The 24,570-nt window shown below is 38.2% G+C and overlaps 1 pseudogene; it reads right to left on the bottom strand.

Moving 5' to 3' along the window:
• Positions 1 to 22,690: 22,690 nt before the first annotated feature.
• Positions 22,691 to 22,790, bottom strand: LOC122096920 (annotated as a pseudogene).
• Between the last annotated feature and the right edge of the window lie 1,780 nt (positions 22,791 to 24,570).

Genomic DNA, 24,570 nt, shown 5'->3' with positions numbered 1-24,570 from the left:
TGTGTAAGGTATCTTTCCCTACTTCCTTGTGAGTATTTTTGTTTTCTTTTTTAATAGGCATTCTGCTTAGGCAGACATGAAACTTCAACATAGATTTGATTTGCATTTCCTTGATTACTAAAGATGTTGAATATTTTCATGTATTCCTTAGACACCTATATATGTTTTGGGGAATGATCTAGTCAATTTACTATTTATTGATAAGATTGTTCTTAGTGTATTTCATTTTTTGAGTCTATACATCTAGATATTGGGATTTCTTCTGTTACTCAAAAGGCAGGAGTTCAGGCTTATTTTACTAAATCTTAGCAAAAGATGACTTGTGAGCTTCAAATTATCTAATAGATGATTAATTAAAAATGATCAGAAGGTGTGGCTCACACAGGAGAGTGCCTGCCAACAAGTATAAGTTCTGAACTCAGACTTCAGTGTCTACAAAAAAAGAGATATATTTTATTATTTTCCAACAATAAGATTTTATCAGTTATATACTCTCAAAATATGTAATTCTAAATATTTCACTATTCTTCATGGTAAAACTTTTGCAAATTTTAGCATAAACTAACAATTTTAGTTTCTATTTTTTCCTTGGTGTTCATTCAAGCCAGCAAAACCGGTAAAATACAACTTTGGCCAGGTTCTGGCTCATGTCTGTATTTCTAGCTATTCAGGAAGCTGAGATCTGAGGATTGCAGTTCAAAGTCAGCCTGAGCAGCAAGCTCTGTGAGGTTCATGTCTAAATAACCACCAGAAAAATAGAAGTAGTGCTGTGGCTCAAGTGGTAGAGTGCTTTCCTTGAGCTGAATAGCTGAGGGACTGCCCCCAGGCCCCGAGATCAAGCCCCACTTCGAACCAAAAACAAAACAAAACAAAACCAAAATCCAACTTTATATAAAGAGAAAGAATCTCCAAGTTTTTATTCAAGATTTTTAATGCTTGTGGCAAATGATTTATCCAGTAGAAAGTGGAGATCTTATATCTGTCATTGTGATAAACTTGCTACTATGTGGTTGATTCATTTCATTCATCTAACATTGTTGAAGATGAAAAATCCATCAAGGACATGACATATATTTGGCAAAACTGGTAAGTTGAAATGACAATTTTTTTTCTAGTTTGGCAAAGAAGCTCTGGTTTTCCTTCCCTCACCAGGATTTGAACAATGAAAAAAATTGCCTTGATTTTTCCCAAAAGTGAGGAAGACAACTCATATTCAAATAATTAGAAGATAATGAAAAGAATGTTTAAGACACATAATATATTTAATTTTGAACCTTCCTCTAAGGAAACTTCCAAGAAACTAGCAAAAATTGATTATAGCTATTTATATAAAAGAGCTCATTGCAGGTGCCTCATACCTATAATTTGCTACTCAGAAGGATGAGATCTGAGATTGAGATTGGAGCCAGCATGGAAAAGCAATAATTGCATGGATGATGTCCCCTGCTGTTAGATCATATGTGCCTTCCTCCCATCCTAAATGTGAAGCTGTTTCCCCACATTACCATCCTTCTGAAATATTGACATTATCATTGTAATTTCTGGTTTTCTCCTTCAACATGAAAGGTTCATGGAGCAGGCCACTTGCAGCTGTATTCACATCTGTTTCTCCAGTTGCCTACAACATTGCCTGGTCCTTAGTGCTTAGTAGCCTTGTGTAGATGAAACTGCCCTGCTCATGTAATCTCAGAATTCAGTCAGGAAAGCTCATCAAGCTGTGATCTTGTGGTTAATAGTTAATTCTTGTAATCATTTTTTTCTACTTTGTGTATCTAAAGTCCACGTAAGGGTAGATCAGTGGCTGACACCTATCTGTTGTAATGGCAAAGTTGACTGTGACATCATAGAAGATTATTATGAAGCTGCATGAAAACTCATCCACCAAAGCACTGCAAATCACAGCCTCCCACATCCAGGAATAGATTTAACAGCTGTGCAATCAAACCATCATTCACTCTCTGCTGGATTCAGACTCAGCATTTCCCTTTCCTATTTAAAATAAAGAAAAATTCAAGACATGCTTTTTTATATGTCATTGAATTATGGAAATGTCCTTCCAAACAAAAAAATAAGAATGTCATTAGTGGAATGTAAATATAAGGCAAGGAATAAAACAAGCATAAAATTTCCTAGGGAAAAAATTAAAAGTGGCACCTGCTACAAAAGTTGGTCCTTAAAACTAGGACTGGATTCTGACACACACCAGTAATCCTAATATAATATAAGGTAAGGAAAGTTTTATTTTTGTGCCAGTCCAGGGTTTGAACTTGCACTCAGAGCCCTGAGTTCTCTTGCTCAAGGCCAACAATTTACTACTTGAGTCATAGCTCCACTTCTTGTATATTTGGTAGTGTAGTGGAAATAAGAATTTCCCAGACTTTTCTGCCTGTGCTGGCTTCAAACTGTGATCCTCGATGTCAGCCTCCTGAGTAGGATTACAGGCATGAGCCACCAGTACCAAGCTAAAAGTTACTTTTGTGAGATATAAAAATAAGATATACAAAGCAACATAAACAAACGAAACTTTAGGACAACAAAACTGAAACAAGTTATATAAAAGATATAAAAAGACAAACACGAAGGCCCCGAGTTCAAGCTTCAGGAACAGCACAAAAGAAATAAAGAAGTGTAGAAAAAGAGAAGAAATAGTGAGTGACAGAGTTTTAAATTAATCAATCATTGGTGCCTACACATGTTGTATTAACTACATAGGAGGATAAAGTCAGAAAATAACATTTAAAGGTAAGCCCAAGCAGGAAATTCCATTGGCCATTTTTCTGTGTGCGCTAGTCATGGGGGTTGAATTTTTTCTACTTTACTCTAGGCTGGAGTTTTATCAGTCTCATTAGTGGAATCATTATCATCTAATTGGAGATAAAGAGTATCATGTAATTTCCTATGCAGGCTGGCTTCAAACTTTGATCCTCAGATTTCAGCTCCCTGAATCATTCTGTTATTTCCATTAGACATTATCTCCAATGAACCCCCCAAAAGAAGGAAAAAAAAAAAACAGCTGGAGCTTGACGTGTGGCTCCAATGGCAGAAATGAGACAATGATTTCTGGGACATTACCAACACCTTTAGATCAATCTCCAGGAACAGTATACACAAGAATAAAATAAATAAATGAAAAGAAAGGTGGAAGAAGAAAAAGGAGAGCCAATTTCAGAGGTTAAAATGAGCAAAACTGAAATAGGTTACACTTGTTCTTGTAGTTACTCAATGGTCTCACATTTGAGGATCAGTGTTCAAGGCCAGCCAAGGCAGGGGAGTCCATGGACTCAACTCTAATTAGGCAAATACAGTTTAAAAACAAAGCCCCAAATTGTGCTATGACTCACATATTAGAGGTCTAGCATTAAAAATATAGTGGGACTGAACTGGGAAACTGACTCATTGGTCGAGTGCTTGCCTTGCATGCATGATGCCCTGGGTTCAATTCCTCAGCAACACATAGCAGAAAAAGCCAGAAGTGGCACTGTAGCACAAACGGTAGGGCTCTAGCCTCAAGCTGGAGAGCTGAAGGACAGTGCCCAGGACCAGAGTTCAGGCCCCATGATGGGCAAAAAAAAAATAGGGATACAGGTGGACCCATTGCAACAATGAGATGTACAAGATGTTATGTTGAAAAACAAATTTACAACTTTGGTGCAGGGAGGTGGTTTTCAGGGCGATGGGGTTGTGGTGGGGAGATGGCTAGGGATGGGAAGGGGAAACAAAGGAGGAGGCAACAATGCTTGATAAGAAATGTACTCATTACCTTGCTCATGTAATTGTAAGCCCTTTATACGGCATTTTCACAATAAAAAGAAAAATAAATAAATAAAAAAGATAGACCAGAAAAAAATTACTGGGACAATACGTAGACTCTGATTTATATCCCCAAGCCCAGCATTCATGTGGAAATAAAAAAGATAGAAATTAAAACATGTGTTGGAAAATCCAACTAAATTTTCAAAATGAGCATGAATTTTTGTTTCATGTGTGTAATCCTAGATACAAAGATAGATGAAATCTGAGGGTTATGGTGTCTTATCATCAAATCACCAGCAAAACAAACAAACAAGAAAACAGAAGTGAAGCTGTGATTGGAGTTGTAAAGCATCAGTCTTGAGTGAGAAAGCTATGAAACAGTGCCCTGGCACAGAGATCCAGCCTCAGGATCATAAAAATAGTCATAAGAAGAGAACCTGGTGCTGGTGACTCATGCCTGTAATTCTAAAACCTCAGGAGGCAGAAATATGGGAATCCAGTATAAAGGCCAATCCAAGCAGGAAAGTCCAGAAGACAGTTTTTTGTGGGCCATCCTGGGGATAGTACTGTACTACTCCCAAGTTTTTGGAAGTTAATTGGGGGTAAGGATCTTAGACTTTCCTGCTCAACATGGCTTTGAACCATGAAGGTCAGACCACAGCCTCCTGAAACAGTCCAGGAATTGCATGAGTTTCTGCTCCAGGAGCAACACACCCAAAATAATGAAATTAATAAATGTAAAGAAGGGTAGAAGAAGAGAAGAACCAATAACCGAGGCTTCAATGAGCCAATCAGCCAATCATTGATAGCTCATAACTCTAATTCTAGTTACAAAGGAAGCTAAAATCTGAGGATAATATTTAAAGGCCAGACCACGTAGGAAAGTTCATAAAATGTGTTTGTGTGTGTGTGTGTGTGTGTGTGTGTCTGTGTGTGAGACCTGTTGCTTGAACTTGTACTGTTTTGCATTTTAGTGGTTATAATTGGTGATATCATGGACTTTCCTGCCCATGCTGGTAGAAAATTTGATCCTCAGATTGAATCCTCATGAATTAGGTCTGGCTCTACATGATAATCATTTCTAATTAACCATCAAAACAGAAAAATAAACTGGAATTGAGCTGTGGTTCTCCTGGCAAAACTGGGAAAATGTTTCCGGGACAGCACCCAGACCCTGAGTTCAACCCACAGGACAAACACAGAAGAAATAAAAGGAGAACAGAAGTACAAAAGGAAGAGTCAGTGACAGTAGTTGAAGTGAATCAAACATTTGTTGTTCACACATGTTATACGAGGTAGTCAGGAGGATGAAATCTAAGGATCATGGTTCATGACCAGCCCAGGCAGGAGAGTCCATGAGACTCATATATCTAATTTGCACCAAAAATAAGTTACAAGCTGTGCTTTGGTTCATGCGGTTGGGTGGTAGTCTTAAACAGAAAGCTTGGAACAGCACCTAAGCCCTAAGTTGAAAATCTAGACACACATTTAAAAAAACAAACAAAAAACCAGAAACTTAAAATGATGGGTAAAGAGAAACATAAAGTTTCAAAATGAGTATGGGCTTTGGTTCATGTTTATTCCTTGTTATTCACTTACAAAAAGAAAGAAAAAAGACCACAAATTATAAAATATGGGAGAAAGCAAAAATTATAATTTCAAAATGAGCCATGTGTTTTTGGTTTATGTGTGTATTCCTAGCTACTAAGAATGTTGAAATATGAGGATTATAGCTCAAAGCCAGCCTGGGCACAGCAGTGACTGAAATTTTTATCTCTAAGTACCCAGGAAAATCTGGAAATGAAGGTGTGATAGTAGTTGTAAAGTACTGAAATTCCATGAAAAACCTGGGAAACAATTCCCAATTCAGCCCTAAGTCAACCAAAAGCAAAACTGAAAGAAGAGAAGACATTACCATTTGAAATTTAAGCCTGGGACTGGTGGTTCTTGCTGATTATTTTAGCTATTCAGGAGGCTGAAGTCTGAATATACCAGTTAAAAGCCAGTCCAAACAGGAAAGTCTATGGAGCTTTTTATCTGTGTGTGCCAACCTTGTGCTTGAATTCATGTAGGAGCACTACCACTCCCAGAGTCTTGGTAGTTAGTTGATGAAAATAGTCTCATGGATTTTCCTGCCAAGGATGGCTTCAACTACAATCCTCAGATTTCAGCCTCCTATGTCTTTCTGGGCTTTACATGAGATTCTTATCTCCAATTAACCACCAAAAGGAAGAAAAATAAAACCTGGTGATTGAACTGTGGCTCCAATGGCAGAAATGAGAAAATGATTTCTGGGAAAGCATCCAGACCTTGATATACACAAACACACACACAAAGTATAAAATAAATAAATGTAAAGAAGGTAGGATAAGAAACAGACAATTTCAGAGATGAAAATGAGCTAAGCTTAAGTGGCACACACCTCTGATGGTAGCCACTTGGGAGATTCAAATCTGAGGATCACATTTGAAAGCCAGCCCTGGTAGGAGAATTCATGGACTCAAATCTAAGTAGCTACTTAAAACAAAACAAAAAGTAATAACCACAAGTTATGCAGTGGTTCGTGTCTTAGTGTTCTAATCTTGAATAAAAATTTCTGGGACTGCCCTTGATTTTTCGACCCAGGACCAGCATACACAAGGAAATAGAAATACAAATAAAAAGGTCTAAGAATGGCGGGGAATGTGGCTTAGTAACAGACTGCTTGCCTACCATGTTTGAATCCCTAGGTTTGTTTCCTCAGTACCTCATAAATGAAAAAGACTGAAAGCGGCACTGTGGCACAAGTAGTAGAGTTCTCACCTTGAGTAGCAGAAGTTCAGGGACAGTGCTCAAGCCCTGAGTTCAAGCCTCAGGATTATGAAAAAGAATAAAAATGTTGTGAGAAAATCCAGTTGAAGTTTCAAAATGAGCAATGCATGAAATTTTGGTCAATATGTGTAATCCTAGTGTCAGAAGGCTGAAATCTGAAGGTTGTTGTTCATAGCCAGCCTGTACAGGGAAGTGCATAAGTCTGCAACTAACCAGCAAAAACCGCCAGAAATAAAACTGTGGTTGTAGTTGTAAAGCAACAGCCTTGAATGAAAAACCAATTGAAACAATGCCCTGACTCAGAGATCCAGCCTCAGCATCACAATAAGAAAATTAAATGGTTGGAAGTAGAGAACCCAGAACTGTTGGTTCATGTCTGTAATTCTAGAAAAGCAGGAGGCTGAAATATAAGATCTTATGTAAAGGCAAACCCAATCAAGAAATTCCAGGAGACTGTTTTGTTTGTGGTGGCCACACTGGGGATAGGTTTTTGTTGATTGATTGGAGATAAGAATTTCATTGATTTTCCTGCCCAGGCTGCCTTCAAACCATGATGGCCAAATTTCAGCCTCCTGAGTCAGGCCAATACTTGCATGAGTTCGAGCTCCAGGACCAACACAAACAAAAACAATGAAATAAATGAAAAGAAGGGTAGAAGAAGACAAGAAAGACCAAGTAACAGAAGTTTCATTGGGGACAAATGTTTGTAATTCTAGCTACTTAGGCTAAAATTTGAGGATACTGTTTAAAGCTCAGCTCAAGTATAGGTGTTCATAAGACATGTGTGTGTGTGTGTGTGTGTGTGTGTGTGTGTGTGTGTGTGTGTGTGTGTGTGTTTACCAGTCCTGGTGCTTGAACTTGCACTATTTTGCTCAATAATCTACAACTCTCAGATTTTAGTGGTTCATTGGAGAAAAGAGTGTCATGGACTCTCCTCAATTTTTAGCCTCTTGAATCTGGCTTAGCTAGACATGATTCTTTTCTCTCCAATTAACCAACCCACAAAAGCCAAATGTTATGGTTGGTCCCATGTATGCCCTGAGACAACATCTGAGCTTCAATTTCCACTCCCAGAACAAGTAAAAAAGAAAAAAAAGAAAAACAGGTGGAAGCAAGCACATATTAAAGTTTTAAAATGACCCAAATGTTGATGATTACATGTGTAATCCTTTTTACACAAGAGGCTGACAACTGACAATTGCAGAGTCAAGTTAGTCTAGGAAAGAACATGCTTGAGATTCTTATCTCCAGCTACACAGCACAAAGCCTTGAGCTATGGCTGAGGTGGTAAAGCACCAATCTTGAGTGTAAAAGCTAAGATATAGGCCCCAGAGTCAGAGGTCAAGCCACAGGACCCATAAAATTTTCAAAGGAGAGCGGATGAAGACAGGCTGAAATCTGAGAATCGTTGTTCAAAACTACCCCATGCAAGAAAGTCCATGAGGCTTTCTCTGTGTGTGCATCTGTGTGCTATGTTTGGCTTGAATTTATGCTGTTTTGTTCAAGGATAGAGCTTTACCACTCCCAGTTTTTCAGTGATTAATTGGAGCTGAGAGTCTCATGGGATTTCCTGCCTTTGTTGGCTTTGAACCCTGATCCTCAGATTTCAGCCAACTGATTCATGCTGGGCTTTGCATAAGACTCATCTCCTATTAACTAACAAGAGTTAAAAAAAAAACCTGGAATTGAGCTGTGGCCCAAGATGCAAACTGGGCAGTCACATTCTAGTACAGCACCCAAGGCTTTAGTTCAAGCACAAAGACAAAACAAGTATTGCCACAAGCTATACTTTGGCTTATGTGCGAAGCCACTAGTCTTGAAAAAAAAAGCTCTGGCATTGCATCCGGGCCCTCATATATAGCCCCAGGACTAGAACATATACAAAAGTTAAAAAAAAAAAACAAGGAAAATTATAACAAGATAAAGTGGAAAAAAACATATTAATATTTTTAAATGACCAGTGAGTTTGTGGTTCATGTGTGTAATTGGAGCACCTCAGAAAGCTGAAATCTGAGGATCATGGTTTGAAGCCAGACTACCCAGAAAAGTACATTAGAAACATGTCAAATAAAAAAAGCTAGAAGTGAAGCTGTGGTTGAATTTGTAAAACATCGTCCTTGAGTAAAAAAGCTAAGAAACAGAAGGGCACTGCTGGCTCTACACTGTAATCTCAGGAGGCTGAGGTATAAAGACCATGGTTCAAATCCAGCCTGGTCAGGAAAGCTCATGAGAATCCTGTACTCCAATTAACCACCAGATAACCTGAAGTGGCTCTGTAGGTCAACTGGTAGAGCATTTGCCTTGAGTTGAAGAACACAAAGACAGTGTGTTCAACCCCTACCTCCCTTCAAAATAATTAAGAAACAGCAATGTGGCCCAAAGATCAGATCTATTGGACAAAATAAAAAAGTACTGAGTTTGAAGGCAAGAAAGAGCTAGTTAAAAATATTAAAATAAGATGGGCACCAGTGGCTCATGCTTGTAATCCTAGCTACTCAGGAGGCTGAGATCTGAGGAGCACAGTTCCAAGCCAGCCCAGGCAGGAAATTCTGTGAGACCCTTATCTCTAATAAAGCAGCAGAAAACTGGAAGTGGTTCTATGGCTCAAGTGGTAGACTGTTTGCCTTGAGCTGAAGAGCACAGAGACAGCACCTAACCCAGAATTTAAGCCCCACGAATGACCAAAAAAAAAAAAAAAATTAAAATGTCTGCGGTTGATTGCTCATGCCTTTAAATCCTAACTATCCAGGAGGCTGAAATCTAAGGGTTGTAGTTCAAATCCAACCCAAGCAAGAAAGTCCATGAGACTTGTTAATGTAATTACAATACTAGGGCTTGAACTTGCCCTGTTTTACACAAGGCTAGATAGAGTTCTACTACCCACAGCTTTTTGGTGATTAATTGGAGGTAAGAATTTCAGACTTTGCTGCTCAGATTGGCTTCAGACCAAGATCAGATTTCAGCCTCCTTAGTTGTGCTGGGCTTTGCATGAGATTTTTCAAAAGAATGAAGCTGGAAGTTTATCTGCGGCTCAATTGGCAGAACTGAGAAAAATCTCTGAGACAGTGGCCAGTCCTTACATGCAGAAAAAAAAACATAAAAATTTTCTTTTTTTAAATTTTTATTTTTTATTGTGAACATACTGTACAGAGTGGTTACAATTACATGGGCAAGATAATGAGTACATTTCTTATCAAGCATTGTAGTCTCCTCTTTTGTTTCCCCTTCCCATCCCTTCCAATCCTCCCCCACTCCCTCACCCAATCCTCCCCGCTACCCCCCTTCTCCCGCACCAAAGTTGTAAAGTTCATTTTTCGACATAACGACTTGTACATCTCATTGTTTCAATGGGTCCACCTGTACCCCTATTTAAACGATTTGTTTTTCCCCTTGCTCTCCACAAATTATGCAGACATCAAATACAGTGAAAGCAGGAGTTATACTGTGGGGAAGGGACATACAAAGCAACAAAGAAATCATCTTATAAATGTGTTAGAAACAATCGCATAAAAAAAAACATTTGAATACATATCTTCGGGTTCATTTCCCTAACATTTTCAAAAGTAAATAATAGTAGTTTTATAATATAGAAAAAAAATCAAAAACTATGTTTAATACGATACAAAGGAAAACTATGTTTCTTTTTAAATAGCAAATGAGAACATAGTATAAAGTTTCAAAATGAAATGATGAGAGTAAGGGAAAAGGGAAAAATTTAAAAATTCATGTAAATATTAAATACAAGCTGACATGACCAAAATATAATGTGATCAGAAACTTATCTATCACTTGCAATTACTTACAAATTATTGTCCCTCAAGTTTCAGCAGCTACCATGGAAATTTAAACATGACCTCTCTATGCAGCCTAGACTGTGTAAGGGTCTTCCTGTTTTAGCCTCTTGAGTTAGATCTGCAGGCATTGCCCTCATTTTAATATATGAGGTTTCCTTTAAAATTTAAAATTAATATTAAAATAATGGATTATCTGTAAAGCATGACTAAACATCAGAGATCCACCAGAGATCTTCTAAGGAATACAATCAAAACATTAGAAAAGCACCTACCACTCAAGGTAGGTAACAGAAAGAAAATTTAGCATTTTTTGGATGTGCTGGTGATGAACGCAGAGCCTCATGCTTGCTAGGCATGTATAAAATTCAGTGACATTAATTATATCCACACCATTACCTCTATTTGTGAACTATCTTTTTGATACTGATGAAATCCACACAATCATTGAGTAATAATCACCCCAATGACATGCCCCAGAAATTTTAATCTTCCATTTTCTCTTATAAAATGGTTTAGTCAATGTTTCACATAAATAGTAGATTACTTTTTGTGTCCATCCGTGACAGACATATATTAATTGCAGCATTTTTGTGGATGTCATAATCCATTAATGCATACCTCATATTCTGTAAACCTGTTTATCTGATAGACTCTCCAGGAATTTCTAACTTCTGAGTATTGTGAACTTTGCTGTTATTATTGGCATAGGAGCTATTAGTTTTTTCTTTTCAGTTCTTTTGGTTATGCAATGAGCAATGGAATTGCTGGGTAATGTGGTAATGCTCTGTTATGTTAGAAGAATGTGTCATATTGTACCATAATTGCTATATCACTTTTCATCAGCACAGAAATGTACAAATGGTCAATAAAATGTATTTCAAATGTGTTTCAAATCTTCCACAGATGTGCCCTAAAGAATCTTTTTTTTTTTTTTTTACTTTTTACTTGCTTTTATTTAGGCCATGCAGGCCTGGAGCTATGTAGCATTTTCTAGAGCTGAAGTGAGAACAATACCAAATACCACTGACCTAGCCTCCAAAAACATTTAATCTAGTAGCCATTTTTTCTAGAGATAAAATTTAGTGATTATATGCATTTTTACTCTTCTAAAATAAGGTTTTGAATTTTAAAATGAATTATATAAATGTAACACCTCTGTGTACCTTCTTTTTTTAAGAAGAAAAATTATATTTACAAAAAATATTAAAGGACAAAAAAGCTTCTCAGCAGGAAAATACATTACAATCATAGTCTGATTCTGACCAAAGCACATACAATACAATACAAAAAATAATACAATAAGAGCTAATCTAAAGTAAAATGAAGAGTAAGGCCAGGGGCAGGGGTCAAGTGGTAGAGCTTTAGGTTGCCCAGCACCAGCTCTGAATCAAAACCGCAGTACTGCCAAGGGATAAAATAAAGTATTGAAAGTTAAGGAAGCATGCAGATAAAATATGACGGACAACAAAGAGAGACACAGCTGTAATCACAACACTTGGGAGACTAAGCAGTAGAATTATGAAGTTAAGATCAGACTTGGCTACATAATGAGACTGTATCTTAAATAACATAGAATAAATAAATCAAACAAAAATTTTAATGACTAGGTGTAGTTTAAGTGTAATTAAAGTAGTTTTTGTATGCACAAAAATTACATGCTTTGATAACTACAACATTCAGTTTACACTGCAGTACAAGGTGCCCCGTGGATGCAATCCCTCCTGAGGAAATCTAAGGCAGTTGATGCAATTGTATTCTTGGCTGGACTGAGGGTTTTGCTAGGCAAACAGTGTTTTGATCTCAATTCGTGGATTCCACTTACAACTCTTTTTTTTTAGTACACCACCTACAAATCTCTCCCATCTCAATAACAGGGCCTTCTACCTTTCAAGTGAAGTTATCTTTGATATCTCTTAGGGTTCTTCTCCCCTTTGTCTGGAACTGCTCTGTTCCTGGGCCCACATTCAGCAGCTTATTCTGAGAAGATTTGTAACTATTTGCTAGCCATCTCTATCCACTGCCATCTCCACCTCAAATAAGTCTTTGTTATCAGTATGAGTCTGGTCAGATGATAGAGCCAGCCTGGGCTGGCTTTGAACTATGATCCTCAGACCTCAGCCTCTTGAATAGCTAGGATCATATGAGTGAGCCACTGGCACCCGGCCATCATTTCTTTCCTGCAGGAAAATTTAGGGGGGTGGAATAGCACAGCAGCACACACATTTGATAGCAAATGCCCCAGGGTGACCCAGATGCTCAGATAAAACCACTGACTTTGATATTGCCTTTGGTATCCAACAGGATATTGTTGGAATTAAGGTCTCAGTGTGTGATTCTGTTCTGGTGTGGGTAGTGAACAGCACTTACAATTTGTGTGAAGAGCCTCTTGGTTTCATCCTCATATAGGCGGCAGGATTTTGAGATCCACCCCAGAAGGTATCTCCTACTGGCCAGTTCCATTGATGAGATATACATACTCTTCCTTCTCCATCACCTGGTACAACCTGATGGTGAGTTTGTGCCATACCTTCTTAAAAATGTCCACCTCATACTTTAACTGATGACTGGAGGACTCTCGCTGTTAGGCCATGGTTGCAAGATTCCCCCCCCCCACGCCCCGCAAGAAGACCACCGAGAGTCAGACTCTACAGCTTTTTTATTTAAACGGGCTGCAGCTTGGGCCTCGTCCTACACTCTGACACAGCTGAGCCTAGGAGGAGAGCCCAGAGCTAAGGATTTGCAGGTCTTATAAAGGCACACAATCAACCAGGTGTTTGGATTACCACTGCGTGTTGCTTTGCTAGACAGAAACAAGCAACAAGTGGTCACTGTCTCAAACTTTAACCTTTCATTCACCCCCCCCCCCCTTGATTTATGGTCCTGAGCCACAATCTTGTGGCTCTGGCCCCAAACTAAACTTCAACAGCTCTTGATCTTGAATGAGTATACCAATAACAATCAGCCCATTTTTCTTTTCTTGTGGCGTATGCGGAGTGGTTGGGTAGGATGCTTGGAGACTTCCCATGTTTCCCCATGGTCATCCAGGGCAAAGAGGTCAGCTGGTCTGGCATGGGAGCAGTGGATCCAAGCAGCAACGCCGTCCACCTTAAGGGCAGTGGTTGTAGCCAGTAGCACCATGTAAGGTCCCTTCAATCGTGGTTCCTGAGATCGCAAGTTGTGCCTTTGAACAAACACCTAGTCCCCTGGTTTAAACAAATGTGGGGTAGGAATAGAAGCAGAATCATATAATGCTCTAAGCTGGGGCCACATACTCTTATGCACCAGCTGTAAATAGTCAAGCTTACACAGAAATTTAGTATCATCCAAATTAGCAAGCAATTAAAGACAAGCCAATAGGGTGAATTTCTTATTCTAAACAAGGCAAAAGGAAGGAGCGATACCCAGTCTGCACCAGTCTCCAAGGCCAATTTAATTAAGGTCTCTTTTAGAGTCCGATTCTTACCTGCCCTGAACTCTGGGATCTATAAGAACAGTGCAATTTCCAATCCATCCCAAATGCCACGGCTATTCGCTGACTTACTTTTGAGATAAAGGCCGGTCCATTGTCTGATCCGTTGGGGGATGGGAAGCCATACCTGGGTAGAATTTCTTCCAGGATCTCCTTAGCCACGACGTTTGTGGTCTCATGCTTTGTTGGGTAGGCTTCAACCCATACTGAAAAGGTGTCTACAAAAACTAGCAAATTTTTATATCCAAATTTTCCAGTTTTAATTTCTGTGAAGTCTACTTCCCAATACACACCTGGCCTAACTCCATGGAGGCGAGCTCCTTTTGTAACCGGCTGATTGGGGACATTGGTGAGCTGACAGGCTTTACAATTTTTAACAATGTCCTCAATGAGTTGGTTCCCTTGCCTAATTTTTACTTCTGAGTGGCGGAGCAAGTCCTGCATTCTTCAGGTTCCCATGTGAGAGACCCGATGGATTCTCTTAAGAATCCCCTTGGCCAATCTTTGTGGCAAGGTAAGTTTCCCCTCACCAGTTTTCCACCAGTCATTATTTCCTTCTCTGCCCGGGGGTTCATAGGCCTTGGGAATTTTCTTTATCCACTCCAAGTCTTCTTGGGAATACTGAGGCTCAGGAGGCAAAGCTCGTGGCCCTGGGTCTACTAGAGTCAGTACTTCCGCTCTGGGCTGGAGGGCTGCCTCCTTAGCTGCCTGATCAGCCAAGTTATTTCCTTTGGTTATTGAATCAGTTCCCTTTTGATAGCCAAGGCAGTGCATAATGGCAATATTTGCTGTTTCCCATAAGGCCCAGATGAGGCTTAAAATTTCTTGTTTGTTTTTAATAGTCTTTCCCTCAGCTGTCAGCAGCCCCCTCTCTTGGTAAATGGCTCCATGGACATGCACGGTGGCAAAAGCATACCGACTGTCTGTGTAAATGTTTAGTCTCTTCCTTTTTCCCATTTGTAGGGCTTTTTCTACTGCCACTAGCTCTGCTCTTTGTGCAGATGTTCCCTGGTGGAGTACTTCTACCCACACTATCACAGTGTCCGTGGTGACTTTTAGGCCCTCATACCTTTTTCCATCTCGAATGAAACTGCTGCCATCTGTGAACCTGGTATGCTCAGCATGCAATAGTGGCGAGTCCAACAAATCTGTCATCTTTTCCTTGGTCTGGTTTCTCTTTTCATGCTCCATTTTACGTTCTCTGTCCTTCCTTTCCTGACTTTGCTCCTCTGTTTCTCTTATTGTAAACCTTTTCTGCCACGTCTACTAGATCCCTAATAGACTTTTCACCAAGGCTGTCTAGAGCCTGCAACTTTATGTCTGGTGCAGTTTGATTTATAGAGGCAAACATAATCATCTGTGTCGACTCCTGGGTCTCAAGTTCATATGGGGTATATTGATTAAAAGCTTCCATGAGATGCTCAAGATATGCTGTTGGACTTTCATTTATTCCCTGTCTTACATCATAAACCTTGGCCATATTAGTAGGTCAGCAAGCCGCCGCTTTGAGACCTGCCAACAGAGCCTGGTGGTAGAAGAGGAGTGGCTCCCTACCTTCAACTATATTTTAGTCCCATTTTGGTCGGATCTCAGGAAAATAGGCAGTGATCAGGGCAGGATCGGTGATGGGCGCTCCTGTGGGGCCACGGATATGTTTCTGGCCCGTCTCTCAGATACAGTCTCTCTCTTCAGTGGTAAAAAGAACCTGTAAAAGCTGACTGCAATCATCCCAAGTGGGCTGATGAGTAAAGAGAATAGTTTCAAGCAAACGAATTAAATCCTGGGGTTTCTCAGAAAAGGGGGCATTTTGGATGTGCCAATTTTATAGATGACTGGTAGAAAATGGACACTATTGGGTTGCTGTTGACCATCCACATCCACAGTACCTATGGCGTGTAAGGAAAAAACAGCTGCATTAGATGGCGGGTTGATCCTACTGTGGCATTGAGTGACTGGCCCCTCAGAAACTTTAAGGGCAGTTGCCAAGTGTTCTATAGCTCCCTCCTCCTCTTGGTCATTCTCAGGTTCTGCAAAAGGAACCTGGGAAGGGGAGCATTTGTGAGGAAACATTTCTTCTTCCAAGTTATCTCCCTGAAAAAACAGTGGGTACACTTTCTTTTCCTCTTTCTTAGTTTCTTTTTGTAAGTCGAGGAGGCTAGATGGAGTGTTGCCCATGGTTTCCAGTCCTGTCAGTCATAAAGTACAAAAGACAATAAACAGTACAAACAAAACACATGCAAGCCTGACAGTTACAAAAAAAAAAAGCTTACAAAGTGGAGATCTCCCAAGATGGTCTGCTGACTCCTGTCATGGTGGGGTTCCATACCCATGCCCCACAGCAGAAGGAGTAGAACCACAGTGGGCGAGTTGGGCCTCGGTTAGGAGGGTCTCTTGGTCAGTTCAGGCCCCAAACCAAACCAACCATTGCCCCACAATTCACACGCCGAGGTTCCAAGGACCCCCCCCCCCCGCCCCACAATGGGGTTCCAAGGACCCCACCCCACACGGTGGGGTTCCAAGGACCCCTGCTCCACACAGCAGGGTTCCCCCTCCCCACAAGAGGATCTGCGACGTCTCTCAGTTCCTCCAGGGTTGTCGTGCAAGTGGGTCCACTTTGAAAGCCCTTTACAAATTTGAGGGGATATCCTCACAAGGGAAAATGAAAGTAAAACAGACAAACGAGAGGACAAGACAAATTAACAAAGACAACGCTGTTTTACCTTTGGAGTATGAGGTCTCGGGGGTCTTTGAGGGGTATCTCAGATGAACCCCACTAATATGTTATGCCATGGTTGCAGGACCTCCTCCCAGCAAAAAGACCACCGAGAGTCAGACTCTACAGCTTTTTTATTTAAACGGGCTGCAGCTTGGGCCTCGTCCTACACTCTGACACAGTGGAGCCTAGGACGAGAGCCCCGACCAAAGGATTTGCAGGTCTTATAAAGGCACACAATCAACCAGGTATTTGGATTACCACCACGTGCTGCTTTGCTAGACAGAAACAAGCAACAAGTGGTCACTGCCTCAAACTTTAACCTTTCATCCCTTCAGGAGTATTTTAACTGCCACTTCCATGTGTGTGAGGTGTGGATGGCCAGCTTCACTTGTCCATTGGTATCATGGTCGATGAGCTCTTTCATCTGGTATTGATTGATGATCTCTTCATTCAAGAATATGGAGGATGATTCTTTGTATTCTTCCATCCTTCTGCTTTGATGGCAGGTAGCAAGTCTACCTAAAATTAACTAAATAAAATAATGGAAACCCAGAAAAAATAAAAAGAAATACCAAAACCAAACGACAACTCACCCCCCCCAAAATCAGAAAAATAATGAATTTTGTTTGAGTCAGTCCAGCGTGTCACCAATCAAGAGCTCGTAGATGTGTAAACTGACATAGGTTGGAGCACAGTGGCTTCCTATATACACTGCATGACCTCTCAAAACGGAACTATCACAGCCCATCATAGTGACATATATGACTTAGGCTTGTGATTACCTCAGGATAAGAATATAAGAGCAGTGAAGCATAGAGGACAGACAGAATTTTAACTAGCTACTCATAGGCTGAATCAGCTTAGGTAGTTACTCAAGAGGCTGAGATCTGAAGGCCACTGTTCAAAGCTAGTCAAATCATGAAAATACATGCGATTATCTCCAAAAAACCAGAAGTGGAACAGTGGCTCAAGTGGTAGACCACTACCTTTGGGCACAGAAGCTTAGGAATAATGCCTACGCAATATCAAGCCTCAAGAATAATGAATGTATGCATGAGCACATGCACATGTGTGTGCGCGTACTCGCACGAGCGTGCACACACACACAAATGAATATTTCAATGTGAAGTTCTTTAATTTTAACCTTGCTGTACTTTATTTCCCTGTATTAGTTTACAAATTAACAAAATCAGCTAAGCACTTATTTACATACAACTCATGTTTCTCTAAAGTCTACTCTCACTTTGGAAGCCTGCTTTTATTTGACCCAAAAGTAAATTATTCAGGAAGTCAATTCGTCTCTCTCAAGTCTGTTGTATTAGATGATTTTTAGGTTCCTCCTAGGAATATGATTTTGTGTAATCCTGCATCAAGCAGCATATTTCTTTCACGAGAAGGGAAGACCCTGTCAAACAATAATAGGTTTTTCTCCTCCTGGCGAGCATCTGTAGTTTTACTAACTTCATAAAATTCATGATCTGTCTGTGTATGCCAAAGACTGCTGTGCAAATAAAAAGACCCTTCTCAAAACTTAGCATTTGTATACTATTCATAGGTATGAGGTGTTTAAATATTACTGAAATTTCTTTGGAATAAATAATATTCATCTTGACTATCTTGAGAAAGAAGAATTGGTTTCTCAGCACTTTAGGTAAGAACATGAGTGAAAGAAACAAAAGGAAAAGTGAAGAACAATAATCCATATATTCAAATGAAACAAAACAACCCAAGAAAACATAAATTAATTCAGTACTGAAGAACCTGCAGAAAATGCAAATATAAAAAAAAAACTATGACAAGCTTATGAATATCCTGACTACATGGGAGTGAACTGTTGTAAGGATAGTGCTTAAAGCCCAGACTGGACAGAAAGATCTGTACACAATGCCATGCACCTGTTATTTTAAATTCCAGGAAGAATAACATAAAGTGTACTGAGCCCAAAATCAGATACAAGTAGGAAGCCAGATTCTATCTGAAAAATAATCAGAATAATTTAAGTCTGAGGACATGACAAAGTGGTAAGAACAACCATTTTGGGGGCACAAGACACTCAATTCAAACTCTAATATTATGGGTATTAAAGAAAAAACTATGATTTTAAATAATTGTAAAATTTGAGTATTTGAGTGGAGAAAAATCCATGAGAGAGATAGAATGAACCCACATTGCAATACTTTCTACTTAAGTGATAATGTTTTGTGGTACTTCAGACAAAACAGTTACCTTGCAAATGAGTATGGATGTGCACTTGGGTGATGGAAATACTCTACTTACACAGGGGTAAATTAAATAGATTTTTTGGGGTAGATTGTACTTCTTGAACTAAGAGCCTAGGTGATGTCCCTGAGCTTTTTCTCTCAAGGCTACCACTCTACCACTTTCATCCACAGTTCCAATTCTGATTTTCTGTTGGTTGTTTGGAGATAAGAGGATCATGGACTTTCCAGCCCAGGATGGCTTCAAACCACAATCGTCAGATCTCAGCCTCCTGAGTAACCAGGATTCCAGCCATGAGCCATCAATGATTTTAATAATTTAGTAAATTGTGCAGTTTCAGAAGTTATAAATTATCTTTATAACCTGTGTAATATATGTGTGTATGTATATATCAATGCATACGGATAGAAATATTTTAGCATATTTTTGTATCTACAATAGATTTGTGAAATCATCCTACATTATAAAATAAAATGGTAGCTGGGTGCCGTTGGCTCATGCCTGTAATCCTAGCTACTCAGGAGGCTGAGATCAGAAGATTGCAAGTCAAAGCAGACAGAAAAGGAAGTCTGAGAGATTCTTATCTCCAATAAACCACTCAAAAACCGGAAGTGGCATCGTGGCCCAAGTGGTAGAGTGCTCGCCTTGAGCTGAAGAGCTGAGGGAAAGCACCCAGATCCAAGTTCAAGCCCCACGACAGATGAAAAATAAATAAATAAAAATAAAATAAAATGGAAACAAAAGTTAATAAGGAGCAAAACAAAGGGAATTGTCACACGTTTCTTGTTGTTGAATGTAATATGAATTGTGAGAATCAGTTTGGCAAAATCATCTGTATTTGAACAAAATGGATAATAGCTATTAAATCCAATTAATCTATTTACCCATATTGTGCATCCTCACACATGAGTGTCAAAATCAAACCACAGTTTCTGCCTTTGTATTTAACTCACCTGCTATAAGTTAGAGGATAGATCAAGTAATCAAATAAAGATTAAAATAATAGTAAGTGAGGCTATGAGTTAGAGCTGAAAATGATTTTAAATATGATAATAGCTAATTAAATTGCATATTTCTTACCTTTACACTATTGTCATGTCCCTCATTCCCACATTAGAAAAGTACATAGAAGTTTCTCACTAAATAATATGTACAATTATGAAAAAAAGTATTGAAAAAATATGGGCACCGTGTGGTTTTAGCTTATTGTGACCTGTAGGGGGTAGTGTGTTTTTGAGGATTTGCAATAGGTTCTAATGGAGATGAAGAGAGGGATGTGCTTATTCTGGAAAACTGGCTAGAAGATTGTTCCCAGAAAGATAGTGATGAATTCTTCCAAAAGGTTACAGTAAAATCACTTTCACGACCATGTTCACTGCTGCACTATTCACCGTAGAAAACTTATGGAAACAGCCCAGATGCCCTTTGGCAGAAGGATGGTTAGAGAAAGTGTGGCACATATACACAATTGTATTGCACCCATCCATTATGAAGATTGTTACATTATTTGCAAAGAAATGGATAGATCTAAAAATATGTTAAGTAAACTAAGTCAGAGACACACACACAAAGGACCCATGCTCTGTCTCATATTTGGAAGATAGAACTTTATACAAGTTTTCACAGCAATATTAACCAAAGCATGCTATTAGCAGAGGAGAATTTAAAAGGTGTATTTTCTTATAAAATTGAATTTTTAATCCAACAAAATGAATACCAGGAAACTATCACTTAAGTTAAGAGGAAAATTCAAAGGGAAGGATTAAAAAGAGTTATGGAGTAAGAGAGTGAAGGCATAATATTCAATACAGATAGTATGAAAGTAGAAAAAATTAAACTGGGGTGAGATTTGGAAGGGTGTGGGGAAGTTATGTAAAGATCCATTGTACATAAAAACTGATTTGTGGAATGGAAATTCCCTTGTACAATTATTTAAGATAATAAAAATATAATTAAAAACAATGGAGACACTTTTTCTTAAACTGTGTTCTCTTAAACCATGAGTCAATATAATAGTTTCCTCCTCAGAAATGTTCTTTGCAGGTATTTTCCTCACAGTAACAGAAAAGTGATCAATGCAATGTATATCAATACATAACTTTGCACATCATAAGGAGACACATTGTAAATTCTATTTCCATCTCTTTTAAAAATAAAACTTTTTGCTCTATAAATTGATCAGAGGCATGGATATTGTGGCTAGTTAGTGCATTACACAAGTCTCTCTCTTCCTCTCTCTCTTTCAAGGTTCTCATCGATAATATGATTGCTCCATAATTATCCTAATTTATTTTACTTTTATATTTTTGGTTGCATCATTTCACTTTCTGCTCTGCCATTTCTCAAATCATTTACATAGAAGGTATTATTTCCTATTTTCTCATTCCTAGAATAAGCTGCACATGAAGACACCACTGGTCCTCATTTTCAGTCTGTACCTTTTAATACGGAGGAAAATCTTTCCTCTGCTTTCTATCAATTCTCTACTCTCCAGTTAGAATATTTAGAATAGTAAAAATGGAAAAAGAGAAAACAAATCATGGTGAAAAAAAAGATGCAGAAAATTCACCAGTTTTTTCTGACTAGTTCAACCAATGTGAACTATTGGGGAAATACATGGACACCTCATTCCAACTGGTACTCAAAGTCTCTGGTTAGGCAATTCTGATGAAGACAAGGAACAAGATGAAAAAGTGAGGAATGGTATCATTTGCAAAAAAAAAAAAAAATGGAGAAGGATCCAAGCAAATTTCTTCTTTGGGCTGCCTAATTAATCGGCTTGCTACAGTGTGGAGAAATCTTTCCAAAAAGGCCACTCGTGTGAATACTAGGGATGAAGATGAGTATACCGTTCTTCATCAGGAAGCCTACAGTTGACACTGAGACATTGACCATGAGTTGGTGGCTCGAGGCAGATATTCATGCAATAACTGTGAATGGCTGGACACACCTGCACAGTGCTTATACGTGGAATACTTCCAGTGTGGCTTCTTTATTACTTCGTCATGATGCAGATAACAGTGTCTAAACTAAAGGCCTCTTGACCCCCTTGCATCTTGCTGCTGGGAATAGAAACAGCAAAGATACGTTTGATCTCCTTCTGCTGAACCATTATATTAAACCAGGTCTGAAGAACAGCTTGGAAGAAACTGCATTTGATACTGCCAAAAGATAAGTATGTATGACTACCTCTTTGAAGTTGTGAAAGGCTGTACAAATTGTTCTCCTACATCTTAATGATTTGGTTAAGTTACTTAAATTTCAAAAATGCCAGTCCATCCTTTGTCTCTGTACAAAATATTTTCACAATACAAAGCAACAGCAATATCTTACTTTAAAAATTCATGGATTCCATGGTATTCTTCCAAATGAATTGCCTGACTTTGATTTCAAAATATATTCAAGAGTTGTTTGTGTACATCTATAATGATTTCTGTAGAGCTTGTGATTTTTTAAATCAGAAATAATTTTAACGTATCTGTTGAAATGAGTAGTACAGAAACTAAAGATATTTCTGATGCTTGTCTGAAGAAAGTATATTTTAACATATTCTGTATTTTGTTTGTAAGATGTCCATAATCTATTTCATTCTTTCCTAGATATAATACTTTGAATACTACATTGTTCTATATTATATATATTCATTAATAAATGTGTCCTTACAGATTGCATTCCATATAAAAACAGTTTAAGATTCTTTTTTCTCCTAGGTCCTTATAGTATTTTATTTCTTTGGGATAAAATTAAAATGTTATCTAATTTCAAAGTTTTGTAAAGTTATGCTATGTAAAGACCTTTCTAAGGTGAAGATGTAATACACTGATGCCAAACTAACTTTTAATTATATGAATCGCATGTGATGTTACACTTGTATTTTTGTAATCAACTTTTTAATAACTGTTTTTCATTTCTTGCATCTGAAGAATGAAAAATATGGAATACTTCGCATATTTTCAGATCATCCCTGTCCAAGTGGCATGTTAATCTCTATATTGTTGTAATTTATGTATACGTGCTGCCGAAGCATGTAGTATCCTGTGAATTTAAGTATTTAATGATGCAATCTTTATACAGGCATATATCCTTGGCTGCCTATTTGTAACAAGGAAACCTTATTGTTACTAACAATGCTATTGATCTTATTTCTCTGAAATTCTGTGTATAGTGGAAAAAATATATTGTTCGGTAGATTGCTCACACTTGCAATCATTTTGCCAATGACTATTTTAAGTCTTTTTCATTTTAAATTTCATCATACTTTGAAGCCTTTATAGCTAGATTCAAAGATATGGCTTTTCAAGTACTTATTTATCAATTGAGTTAGCTTTGTGGAGCTAATGGATTCAAAGTAAGCCTTGCTGAAGAGCTACTTCTAAAATTTTGCAGCTTAAAATTTCCCAAATGAGGTCTTACTGGCACAAATGTCTACTGGCCCTTTACCCTTCTTCCATGTAGTAACAGACCAACCAGAATATCTTACCCTGACAGCAAAGATTATCTTACTGGAAAAAAACTAATCTTAGTTACAAGGGATCATGGAGAAATAAACAGTTCTGACTAGAAAGTATTTTATCAAAATATAATTGTTTATTATACCTACCATTTCAAAAGTAGCTAAAGCCAAAAAGGTGAAAAAATTGTTCTTATGCATGATTACCTAATGTCCTGACCTGTCTACCATCCAACCAGGCAGGAACTTACACTACTGAATTTCTATCACCAAATATTTCCATAGCTCCAGGAGAAGTCCATATTTTTTCCTTGATATTAGGCCTTAAATTGGTAATGTTTTAATCTCAGTGTTTCCTCTTGCCTCTAGGCTGTAAATCTACAAATGGTAAAGCTTTAGGTCTAACTCTACCAAACTCTGAGGTAGAGATAATGGAATAATACTGTAAAACAGAGTTGCCTTTGATACCCTAACCACAACAGAACAATGAAAAACATTCCTTATATTACATATAGTTATATATTTTATATTTATGTGTGCTAATTTTATGTTTCACACAATGAAACTTACTAGAATTAATCGATAATTTGACAAATAAATTGATATTTATTACAATAAATAGATTGGAATATAAATAATTAAGTTTAGAATATATATTAGAATATAAGAAGTATCAATGCAATGTCTTCGATATAAACTTGTGATACCTTCTAAGTGTTCTTAGAATCCTGAATTCACATGGCAAAAAAAAATGTTGTTTTCTTTAATATGTAAGGCATTTTACTCTGCTGCTGTGTATATTGTTTTAACTCGCTGGACCCAGAATGGTTTTCTCCATATTTCTTATCATAACCAAATTTTGCTGATATGATGTCCAAAAGGTATTATTCTTCTACAGGACCCACGCATCCTAGGATCCCAGGTCCCAGTTATCTGTATCATCAGATAACAAGGGCAAGTCCTCATACCTAGGCCCATGCCACATGCCAACAGAAAGTAATTGAAGACTCATCTCAACTTCTCATTTCCTATAATAATGCAGGGCCCCAATTACATAGGATTTAGCAGTAAGCAATTGTGAAATGCAAGGCAACTTAAAATGAAAGATGAGATCACAAAATCTGAGAGAAACTTCTGTAATTCACACTTTCAATTTACAAATGACCAGACCATATTAGTGAACAAGATCACAAATGTCACAAGAATATTTTTAATACCCCTCTCCTAATGATTAATGAAAGATTTCAGTCCAGTATAAGTAGGCCAAAAAATAGTTCCTGGAAGGATAGATCCATAATTTTTCTACCAAGGCTAGGAAAACTTGACTTAGAAGTCAAATATAATTCAGAAAAACATT

The sequence above is a fragment of the Dipodomys spectabilis genome, unplaced genomic scaffold (assembly GCF_019054845.1).
Source record: "Dipodomys spectabilis isolate Male_0828 unplaced genomic scaffold, ASM1905484v1 ptg000402l, whole genome shotgun sequence".
Lineage (NCBI taxonomy): Eukaryota > Metazoa > Chordata > Mammalia > Rodentia > Heteromyidae > Dipodomys > Dipodomys spectabilis.
This window is presented reverse-complemented; position numbering and strand designations above follow the sequence as displayed.